Genomic DNA, 12,775 nt, shown 5'->3' with positions numbered 1-12,775 from the left:
AACACGTAGTCGAACTTTTCCTTAAGCAGCTCGCTCGTTTCTTTCGGTCCACCAGTTACCACCCGGTAGCAGTCCTAAGGTGTAAGAAAGCGTAAAGAGCTGTGTAATCGCATACCACGCACGAGTTTGGAGTGAGCAAAGATTGAGAAAGGATTGACGGCAGGTTTTGCCGGCCTGCTGATTCGAACTCAGTATTGGCAAGGTTGTACATATTAACCGGTTTTTTTCGAAATACAAAGGTATGGGCAAAGGTATTTGTTTTGTAATGTGCATTGTGTGCAACAAAAAAAGCGCAATAAAACAGCATCAAGAAGAACGCACCGCAATCGGTTTTATCTGTTTATGCTTGAATGCGCAAGGTTGGCCCTTTGCTGTGCTATGCAGGATTTGCAATAAATATTCTACCGTGAATCCATAAACTGATTTCGCACACGCTTAAGTGAAAGCCGATACGTCCTACGCAAAGGTGGACTGGTGCAACCGTTTTGATGATTAGGTAAAAACGAATCAAGCAGCCCCAACAACCTTACCTGGGACAAGTACTTTGGCAGTGTTTCGGCGATGAATTTGGCCGAGGCCGGAGCTACCTCGCTCGGTTTAATTACGACACAGTTTCCTGCGGCGATGGCGGCTGCCACTGGCACCAGCGTAAGCTGCAGCGGATAGTTCCACGCGCCGATCACCAGCACCACACCGTACGGGTCCTTGTAGATGTAGACACCGTCCATGACGTTAACCAGGCTCTTCTCCGGCTTTCCGGCTTCACCCATTCGCGCAAATTGTACAGCGTGTTCCGCAGATCGTTCAGAATGAACTCAATCTCGAGCAGATGGGCTTCCTGCTTGTGCTTGCGCAGATCCGCGGCTAGCACGTTCGCCATCTCGGCTGTGTTCTCTTCGTAGCATCGTAGCAGGGCCTTCAGCTGATTCAACCTATCAAGGGAAGGTATTAGTTGAGATATGAATGTACGAAGTGTTTTAATAGCAATACTATTCACTCGTACACGTTATAATGTATGAGCATGTGTTTCATCAGCATCCGTGATTGAAGACACTGATCTCGTGAAGGTCAAACATTATAATGGAAGAGGCATATGATAAAACTTAATAATATCCGCAATGATGGTACCATTACGGCTCCACTACAGGCGTATTTCTGCCAAGTCATTCCCCGTACGTAGCTAACAAGTACGCGTATGGGTTTGGATAGCTTACCTGAAATCGACATCTCGCGTTTTGCCACTGTTGAATGTAGTTCGCAGCTGTTGAACGATCTGTGTGTGCAAACATACATACGTAATAGAGTGTTGTTATTAAACATGTGTGATTTGCAGCTCGGCAGTGCACTATACTTACGTCCGAAAAACTCATGTTGCTATAATCTGGTACGATGGATCCTGCAAAAGGTAAATTGAAACGGAGCGGAATTACGCTTGTCGCCTGCGTGCGTGTGTGCAAATAATAGTTAAACGAAATAGAAAGAAACCCAACAATCACAACCAATTTAGGCAAATCGATTTGAAGAGTTGCAGCCGCGAAGCAGACGTGCGTGCGAAAATAAATGGATTAATTTGCCCCTTTGTATGGAGGACGATGAGCAATAGACATTAGTTTACATAACGCTACACTGTAAAGGAGGAAGCGTTGGAACAAAACAGACCCGGACAGGGCGTGAAATCGATAAAGCGATACGGGCAATTGAAATACGACTCTTTTCAATGGAGAAAATCCGTGTTTGTTGTGTATTAATCGATAATCATGCATGTGGCATGACTTTTACAGCATTTTAGCAACATGCTGCCCCGGCCAATCCCATTCTATCGCTGTTCAAATGTGGCTAACAATATTCTTTACTGTCCGTATAAATTCACACCTACGACACTGCCTCCCGAAACTGCGACCGCTTTTCACTTTCGGTAACCTACTTTTCGATGCCGGGCTTTGTTTTTCTTCAAATGTCAAAACAACCAACCGAGCATGGCGACTGCTCTCGGCGGCACGCACACAGTGACACTCTTATCATATGTTCGTTCGCTCATCGTTTGCTCTCCTTCGTACCTGAGCGTTACATCGCAGCGTTATACACCATACGTTACACCAACAAGCTGTTTGCAAACGGAAATACACGCGCACATTCCACTATATCGCTTCGTGCAAGGAGTAGCTGGTTGATTTTTTTTGCAATTGTATCTTGTATATATTAAATTTCTACTAGTTCAAGGTTGTTTATTGGAAATGGCATCCAGTTTTCGGCACACACAAATCCCAAAGCGGCCGATTTGCATTTTTATGTTGACCAGCGAATCTGCACGCGAAGAAAGATCGCATTGTACCGTGCGTGCAAACGAGTAGATGAACTGGCTTTCGTTGCATGCATTTTATAGCATAACTGTAGGACACATACACATACACATACACACTAGGGAAATATGGCACAAATAGACGAAACAACAAGGAAAACACGACGACACAACAACCGCCCAGTTTCTCCACCGCCCGTGCCTCGTTTGCTTGTGAGTGCGTTAATCGACACACGGAGCCGTGGGTAACGACGATTGAAGCCCACAAAACACTTCACCATGCACACTCATTACTGCCCCGGCCCCCCGGGGGCCTCGATCCCAGCAATTAGTCCCCTTAGCAGAGAAGAGACGGCGCTGAGAGCAACGGTCATGCGACGGCCAGCCGTTGAAAAGTAAAGAAGGAACGCCTGGCCTGTACGAGACAGCAACACACTGATGACCCCGCTGCGGACAAATTCAAGTGATCGAGCAATTTTACGGAAACATTACATCGGCCAGAGAGCTGCGGCGAAAGCTACGTGTGTGGGGGGCAATCACTGACGGTAAACGGGAAAAAAGACGTTATGTAAAAAAAATGCTACGAACAGTTTTTACCTCCAGCACGCCACATTGCGACCGCGCACGAGCCGAACCGATCCTCGAAGAAGCCACTGGAATAGTGCGCGGTCGTGAATTCGAACCCGCCGAAACACATCCAAACCCATCACCACAACCTTGGCAGTTTGTTTGACACATTCCGGCCGCTACTGGGATTGTATAAACGCACATGTGAATGTGTTTCATCGACCACCAACACCACCGCTATTGATCAACCCCAAACCGCTTTCCCTCCCTGCCATTGATGGAGCCAGAATTATAAATCGGTAAAGTTTACATTCAATTTATGCAATGGTTGTGTACAGAAACGCTTCCCTCTTTCACTGTCGCTCAGCAATTATCTATTGATTTTTTTTTTTGTATTTTTTTTTGTGTACCGGGGTACGCTTCATGCAGGTAACTTTCGCGAATAATCAACTGCAAGCATGGGTCTGTGGTTTGCATGGTCTGGTGATAAATGTGTGGTAAATTTTGACTACTAATTAGTTTCCAATTTTCAACACACCGGCGAACCCCTTCTACTTCGTCATCATGATCTTCTTTCACCTGGGGGAGGCAAACACAAATACACACACACATACACACACACATGGGGTGCGTAGATGTATTGCTGCTATCGCTATGAATGAGCATAATCATGGATGAGTTTCAGAAACAGGGTATAACGGGTGTCTGCACCTTGAACAGCCGGTTGAAGCGGTTTCCAAGGATCATTCATGTTAGTGCCAATGTTTTTTTTTCTTTTTGCAGTTTTGCTAATACAATAGCAAACTATTGGTTTTATAGTTTAATATACTATTCCAATTAATCGTTATATTTACTTCGCAATTGACACTTGAAAAAAGTTGTCTATCTTGGGCATGATTAGATATAATATTTAAAAAAATATATATAAAAGATACAGTCACAGCCGCAAATTCTCAACCCTTTTATAGCAAAGGTCTGTCGTGAGTAGATATTAATGCCGTTGGACCATTTGTACTGAAAAAAAGCGCACACAAAAATACATCAAACACTTACATATGCACATATACTCTCCAAATCTACATGATAATATTTGAGTCGTAAACTTTTGTGAAATGTCCCCTGTTTTTCGATAGAAAGCATAAAACTATTGTATTGGTCTCAAACAATCATAACATTTTCGTTAACTTTCATGCGCAATCATACTGGATTTGTTGTGAAGAGAAGTTTTTTTTTAAACCAGTAACATGATTTATATTAGGAAGGTCTTTTCCAAAAAGTGAAGGAGATTTTTTTGCCACGATAAGTGTGGAATGAGACGTCATAACCTATCGGGCATTGCAAAACAAACAAGCAAATTAAAAATACTAAAGCTAAATTAAAATGGCTAGGGATAATCAGACTTTTTTTAATACATGATATCTGTAACGTAATAGTTTGTACGTAATTATGTTTTTTTTTTGTTTCATTCATATTTTTACTATAAGGTCAAACAATTCCGCAAAAAAAGTATACATATTGCCCTCGTACCAAACACAAAGTCCAGCTGCATCAGTTTCATTGTCGAACACTCAATCCCATTTTAAAGTTGTAGTTGTTTGATCGTGTCTTTCTATAACAGCAACTGCAACAGTCGTTGCACTGAGCACACACCAAACATTGTCAACGCATGTAGTGATGTCACAAATGGATGCATTAAAACATACCCTACGGGAAGGCTGTCCGTATGTGTGTGTGTGTGTGTCGGTTGGTGGTGAACAAGCTGGCCGGTTCTCTACAAAACCCACACGACACGCTCGTTGTCGTTAATTGTCCGCAACGATCCAACAATCCCGGTCGAGACCTATACGTAATCATCCCAGCTTTTGGTTACTGCACTGTGCCCCACAGCCAATCGTGGTAGAATATGGGCTTATCGTTCATCGTTCCCTCTACCATTGGCTGGCTTATCGAAATTTGATATTGGACCCTTGGCAAAGGTCATCATTGATAGTGGCTTTCGTTGTTATTTAACAGCTCTAATATAAGCGCGATGTGATGAGTGTAATGAACATAATGGCATGTTTTAAAGTCGATCTATTGACATCAAATGTGTATCAAAGTGTATAAAATTCTAGACAGCCAGGATTGTATCTATAAAATGGAGCTCCCCTGGCACTTACGCTCGATTTAATCATGAGACAAAACATAGTAGAATTGTATGCAAAACAGATGCGTTCAGCAATTTTGTTCAATGGTGCCCGGCACATCTAATCACGCCTTACGAACGCTTCTACTAGAACGCGCACTGCGGTTGGGGCTGACGATCGTTTAAAAAACAAAATGCTTCACCACGATGATTGTCCTTATTTGCACACTGCGCCGGGGTTGGTTCAAAAGTCCAGAGGTCAAGCTGGTGGCAATGAGCGGTGGAAGTGGAATCGTTAATCGGGAGGAGGTTCTGTCGACGAATAAACATCGTTACTCTGCCGTTTTGTGGGCGAATTCTTTGCGCGATAATAACGCTCACTTTACGTGAGCTAAGAAGCTAGCCGGATGGGGGTTTAAAGTGGATTTCGATACGATCTACGGCCGCACAGTGTGATAAGATAATGTTGAATATCAACCCAGCCGAACATGACAGGCAACATAGGATGGTTTCTTACGGAATGGGGGATAAATGTTCATACAAGCTTTCGTTGAAGCAAAAGTGAGGGTTTTTTTTCATATCACTTGATCACCGCACAACGTGAAGAAACTGAAAACTCAACCTCTCCACAAAAAGCCCTCCTCGTCCTTCGGTGGCAGTTTGGAAATTGTTTGGGCTCAGTACTTTTGTTCACTGAAACGCTTTTACCCACCAACTCTTACGTACTGACACATACACACAGACACAAACACGGATGGCTGACGGCCAGTGGAGTGGAGGGCATATTCTTTTACTTTTCTTGCACTGACCGAGCAACAGAGCTCTAAACCGACGAGTGGCTGCAATTGTGTGTACTTGAACGAAGGTTACTGAAATTCTCCCCCCCCCCCCCCAACAAACATGCACACTTTTTTTCTTCAAACTTATGACACTTTCCCTTGTCCCCAGAATTGATTTTTCTTCATATTTTTTACACTTAACACTTAACGCCTTTCGAACCGGTTTTGCAACACCACACGCCATATGCATTGCTACAGCTGCACATTAACGCAAGGAGCCACTTTGTGCATTAATGCAGGGCGACTAGGAGGCACAACACAATATGGAAATTAAACCAGCATTACTCGTTTGAAAAAGCGTCACAAAAGAGCAAACAATGAAGATGTTTTGTTCACTGTCCAAATTGTGCGCAAGATGCGACAATGACAATAAATTCACTTTGCTTGCGGATGATGTATGCGTAAGCGCGTGAAACGCGCGCGATAGGAACTTTGGCCCCAACAGAAAAAGCCACGCATGTAGAAACAAGTATGCATGATATGATGTGTACACACAACCAACCTGAAAGCACAGCAAAATGGGAATGTACGAGCACACACTGTACTGTATTCGAACACGCGCGAGCCGAGCTTCTGCTTCTGTTCCAGCGAACGCACGGGACAAAACTGGTCGTCGTTTGCGGGCTGCGGGAGCATACGCTATAGTCACAGTTCAGAAAGTACGCGCAACAACCACTACTACACCGTACCGGGACGAGTTGGTGGTTCAAGCGGCGCGCAATTGTACTTACACTGTACAGAAACCCTTGGAGCACCCTCCTCCCTCCCTGTCAGAAAGGTACGTGCAGTGAATGTGTGTGCAATGGGCAGCAGCAGCAGCAGCAGCAGACGCACACGCGAAGCGAACTATGCGGAGCGCGAGAGCGCCCGATGATGCTCGCGTCGACGACGGAAAAGAGAACCGCCAGTCTGCCAGCGAGCCGCACACAGAGTCATTGCGTTATTGCGTGTTCACTTTCGGGCTTATTCAAGCTCGACCACTCCGAATGGGCATGCAAAGCAAAACGGCCAAAGAAGGGGTCACTTTTTTTTAACGAACCATATTTAATTTGCGTATAAATCAATGAAACATTCAAGATGAGCGTCTAGGATACAAGAGGAATTGTAGGAAAATAAAACTATTGTTTTAAAAATGTTAGTAGCTAGAGTGATGAAGGCACTTCCTTGGCGGAGTTGTCATGGCATTTATTTTTAATCGACATGTGTGGCCATCTGTACAATTTCAATTCATTCGAATGCTTTTGTACTTATAATAAAATTTCAAACAACTTTATCTACTAACATAGAGCACAACTGATAGAACATAGTGCACAATTTAATTTCAAACAAGGAAAAAGATCTTTCAACGTCCAACAGTAGCAAATGTTCATCTCGGTTTGAAAATGATAAACGTTACCATGCAGTGTGATGAGCTTTCGTGGAGCTTTTGGGCGTTTTGGATATCTAAACGATGCGTTACGGTGCAGAAAGCTCTAACGTTACGCGGAAAAACGCGAAACCAAATCCACAGTTGGTAGGAAACCAACGACTTATGTTTGAGCACACGTTACGCAGATTTAAAATTAAATCTTTATCTTTTTTGCTTTATTTAAAATTAAAGCAAAGTTATTATCGCATTTGTATCATTGTTTAAATAAAGAGATAATTGCTTATCTTTTATTATCATTATAAATGCAAGCCATATTAGAGTAAACCAAAATTCTCTGGTTTGTAAGGACCTTCGTTGAATTTTAAAAACAGTTAAACTCATAATTTCATTGATTCAACATTAAATTGACTTATTGTCTTTTTTATAAAAACTCGTGTGTTTAATGATTTAAAATATTTAGGTAAAAATATCTTCTTCTTAAGTGATCTTACGCGATCATGCAGCTCTATACAGAGCAATGAAGTCCATGATCATGCGACCGGACGAGCTGGTCCGACGAGATGGTGTCCCAGATTAGACAAACCAGCGAATAAATGCAGCAATGTACTTGAGTTTAAAAAATGTTAATTCAAAATGTTCGTTGCATTACGTTAAATGTTACTTCGTTCACTTTAGTTGATCCCATCGAACAGTCAAATCGTTACGGCTATACCCTTCCTGGTCTCAAATCACGTATGAACCGCGATTCCTAATACTTGGTAAGACCAGTCTTATAAGCGGCCTAGGTAAACCTGTGACCGATCTGGGTTGCCATACTACATGAGAATAAAAAGAAGAAGATATTTCTTTTCCCTAATATCCTCGCACTGAGATGATGATTTATAGTAAATCTGTAATTAAAAAAATACCGTCAATATAAGACTAACATTACCGCGTTTGAAGTACGCGGTTTGTTATCAGCTAGTCAGTTTTCTTGAAGAAACTATAAAACACAAAAAACCTATCACATTGATGATTAAGAATATTTGTATTCGCAATGCTCTATCACATGCACGTTGTTTAAAAGTGGCAATGCTCTTTTAACAATCATCGATGATAAGGATGGTAAGGATGATTATGTAGAGTCTTGTTTATGGAAGAGTATTTGTCATATTTACAAGATCTATCAGCTGGTCAGTGAACTTGTTTCAAGGTACTCTATAATGGAAGGCCCCTTATATTTTTAGGATAATACCGGCCAAACCAGTTCATGAAGTTCTTTGAGGCCACAGAGTCTCGCAGTACTCGTCTCACCAGTACTCAATTGTGCGGACTGGTGTGCCAGAAGTTTCGGAATATGTGATCGGTTTATGGATTACTCCTATAGTGTGAGTAGCGTTTTCAGTCACTTCTGTTGCCGAGCATACGTAGTGCCTCACTAATGAGTGGGAGAACGACTGCTTGCAGGTAGTTGCGAGCTGGAATATTTCAACGACGGTACTGATCAAAGCGTTCATGTAGTAACATAATAAAAAAAAGATGATTAAATCCATCTATTACGTATTAAACTTGGTGCTTTATGTAGCGTATTGGTAGTAATACATTATATCTGCAAGAATAATTAACTTCACAATAAATTGTGAAATAAATGATTGTCGTAAAAATAAGTGGTACATGTTGTAACTAGTAACTTCAAGTATTCAGAACGATTTAGAATGGCCCCGTATGTGTGGAAGGACAATGGAGGAGCCGATATAACGACGAGCTATACGAGATGTACGGCGACCTTACTGTCATGCAGCGTATCAAGTTCGCCAGGAACTGACGGGTTAGCCATGTTATACGCATGAAAAAGGATGCATCGAGTGTACCATATGAGTAAGATTTCAGATTCCATTTTTTCTCTTTATACCATTTAAACATACCTCCGCTAGTAGCTTCGATATCAATCACAACGGTGGTCATCGAGTCTGGTTGCTGGCCTAGGTTAGATTCATCCAGATGCTGTCCATCCCGGGAAGGATCGCCCTTCATAGTGCTAGCAGTGCTACTAATGCCGGAGCTTTTGGTATCGTGCTGTCCATCGTGATTCTCGATAGAATCGGATGACGGCTTTGATACATTTTCCTTGACGCTGGGGGGCTTAGAGGTTTCTGTACCGGAAAGAGCAAGTGTCACCTGCGGCACTTCACCAAAGAGGCGTGTTTCTTCCGCAATGTTCAAGGCTGATTTGGGCTTGTCCATCGTTGCTAGGAGAACTGGAATTATGATTTATGCTCTAAAAGTGAACAAGAATAATGCATTAAATGTGAACGTGTAGTAGCTCTATAAATACATAGAAACTGAGCAAAGTTAACTCATAACTCATATAAGCGAGAAAACTGGATTAGGTAAAACTATAACTAAGGCAAAATAAAGATAGAAATGTTTATTGTATGAATCAAAATTTTAGAATTGCTGTTAGTATCTTCTGATCATTGATCGAAATTATCGTTTGTGAAGATATGCGCAGACTGAATTACGGAGAACAAAAAACAACAACTTAAGCAAGATCAGATCAATAAACACTGCCAAATAGTCATCAATATTCTGTTTCTCCCTTCATTTAATAAATGAATGAAATTGTTTGCCTGTAGAACTTTTATTAATAAAATAAGTTGAGCTAAGTTTGAAAATTTACATCTACAGTATTTGTAGAAATAGGAAACTCACAGTATCATAAAAGTTTCGTTTCACCATACTGTGCTGTTTCAAATAAAGCAGTGCACAATGCAGTTTCAAAAAGCATATTTTGTTTTAAAGCTTGTCATGTCATTACGGTGCAAAACTACACTATCATTATAGATATATCATGTGCTGTACCTGATGGTGTTGGTTTCTACTGTACGGATTACGTTGACCAGTTATTGCCTTTTTGCAAGGTGTGAAATTAATGTGTAAATAGCCAATGACTTCCAATATTTTTTTCGCAACGTCGTAGGTTTATGCCAAGAATAATTTATTCATAAAGGAAACGCTAACACCGTAATTTTGACCTTGAAGAACACTGATGCCAAAAATCTTCCGAAACCAGCTTCCCCTGACAAATGAGACTATTACCAATAGAATATACAAATTTAATGTATAGGCTTAATTCAAATAATTAATTATAGACACGAACATTATTGATGGATGATGTCTCAAAAAGTACGAATAATAACATATTGGAATAGTTTCCAATTTATCAAACAAAAAATTGTTAACCGATACACCAACCAAAAATAACACAATTTTTGTTTTTTCGATTGACGGTATCAGAATGGAAAACTTGTTTAACATTTTGTATCTTCTTCTTTTTGGCTCAACAACCGTTGTCGGTCAAGGCCTGCCTGTACACCACTTGTGTGGGGTTGGCTTTCAATGACTTTTGGATTACCTCCCAAAGCAGGATAGTCAGTCCTGCGTATGGCGGCACGGTCTAGTTGGGGCTTGAACCCATGACGGGCATGTTGTTAAGTCGTACGAGTTGACGACTGTACCATGAGACCGGCTCATTTTGCATACATTTTGTATAGCAAGATACAAAAGTACTTAGTATCAGTAGCATTAATTGCGTAGTTATTGCAACAATTATTTAAATAATAAAATAAATCATCACACATTTTGAATTACTATCACAAAAATCTTTTTAACTTTTATTATATTTTGAACAAAGAGTCGAAATAGTAATTCCATTAAAAAAAAAATCCCACAATAGTAAAGAATGTAAGAAATAATCGGACTCGCACAAGGAAACACTGATGTATGTGTTTTGGTGCACAAATGCATATTTATAAATCCTAAGCGAACTGGAAAATCTAATCGTTTCCGGTAGTCGCAGTAGAAATCTGCAAGGTCGGAATACATCCTCCGAAACTTAAAACAAGAAACAAAAATAGGAACAAAAATTTGGCAGAAATACACAACTTGATCACGATCACTATTTTTCGAACCGGCGTAAAGCAGTTGCGCAAACTATCTTTCTTGTAAGTTTTAGTTGTATAACTGTTATCGAATATATTTACTAATCAATAGTAATAGACAGTGTAAGCTTTCATAAATACGAGCAATGCTTTACAACTAATGTTTTGAGCGTGGTTTTCTTTCAAAAGCCCAATTTTAGTTTAAAGTCACACTACACCGACACAGCACATTGGAAACAAAAGCTTAAAGTAAAACATAAGTAGCAAGGAAAGTTTAAAACAGCCATCGAAACATTCCTTTACCGGCGTCGGAAACTGTTTATTATGTAAGCCAAACCAAACCCTTGTTTTCACCGTGTGTTTTTTTTGGTTTGCGGAACGAGTAAAAGTATACAAATTTACTTCCACTCACCTTCCACCGATCACATACACTAGCGCACAAAATACACCGCCGATACACGTTGCTGCCACTGGATGATGATTGACGCGCGCTTACTTTAAATGCTGCCTCCTGGTTGCGTTGATTTTTGGCGTGAAGATCGTGCACTGCGTTAAATGTTAATTTAACGCCACAGTTGTATCACGTTAGTAACAGTGTGCGTACTTTTCGTATATAAGATTATTCACTTGAATGTATCACTTCAATTTGTAACTTCACACATTACTTAAGTAACTGTAGTGAAGCAACAAGTTACAAAAAGAAGCACTGGCATTGGTGTTCACATGTTGAAAAATCATTACATGAATGATAGGTGGATAAGCACGCGGACACAGACCGTAGTAAATGTGAGCAAAATTATCTGACCAGTTCGATGACCCTTCTTCCCTCGGTCATGACACGTTGTGAACCTTCATTTATACAGATCTTTCAACTTCAACAACTTTACAGGGATAATTGCCCTGCAATTGGCATCTAATAATCTAATCTGGTATAGCGAGACAGCCACGACACTTGCTGCTGGTCCCACTCGACCCACCGCACTGTCACTGTGTGAGCGAACCACTTGAGCCGCAATCGACGATGATACTGACGTGACGCCAAAAACTCTCCATCGTAGCAAGCCGCCCGTCCGCTCGTTCGTTCGTGCGGCGGCAACGGCAGTGCCGGCAGTCCATCGCGTTGTTCCCTCGCGGGCATGTCCTCCCCCGGGTGGATGAAGGCAAAAAGAAATTCAAGTCCAATGTTTTGTGTTCGCTGTATCTCACTCTCACTACTACTTACAGGGGCGCTTGTAACCTCTCACCCTCTCTGTCTCTCTCTCACACTCTCCCGCTATCGTGCACTGCAAGATTTGCTTTGACTTTTTTTCTATGCTCGTTCAGCACGCAACAAACGGCTTCGCTGTAGGAAGCGGGAGTCGTCGATATGCACCAAGCAGGCACTGGAGAGTTGACCTGTGAATGATTTCGTTCGCGAGTATATTTAGTTGTGCGGAAGTTAAGAAAACCGACCGGCCACTTGTCGAAATGTATCACAGCAAAGGGAACCGAAAACTGAAACCAAAATACGTTGGATTTAGACGCTTAGATAAAAGGTTAGTGATTAATGGGAAAGAAGTTAAAATGAAGTGATCCAAGGTACCACAAAATGTGCCAGGTGGATTGATGGGCCTGAATCTAACGCACAGATGAAGATGGTGATGAATTGGGATGACA

At 41.4% G+C, this 12,775-nt stretch overlaps 1 pseudogene; it reads right to left on the bottom strand.

Moving 5' to 3' along the window:
• Positions 1-5: 5 nt before the first annotated feature.
• Positions 6-12,346, bottom strand: LOC121602936 (annotated as a pseudogene).
• Positions 12,347-12,775: the final 429 nt, after the last annotated feature.

Source organism: Anopheles merus, unplaced genomic scaffold (assembly GCF_017562075.2).
Source record: "Anopheles merus strain MAF unplaced genomic scaffold, AmerM5.1 LNR4000721, whole genome shotgun sequence".
Classification (NCBI taxonomy): Eukaryota; Metazoa; Arthropoda; class Insecta; order Diptera; family Culicidae; genus Anopheles; species Anopheles merus.
This window is presented reverse-complemented; position numbering and strand designations above follow the sequence as displayed.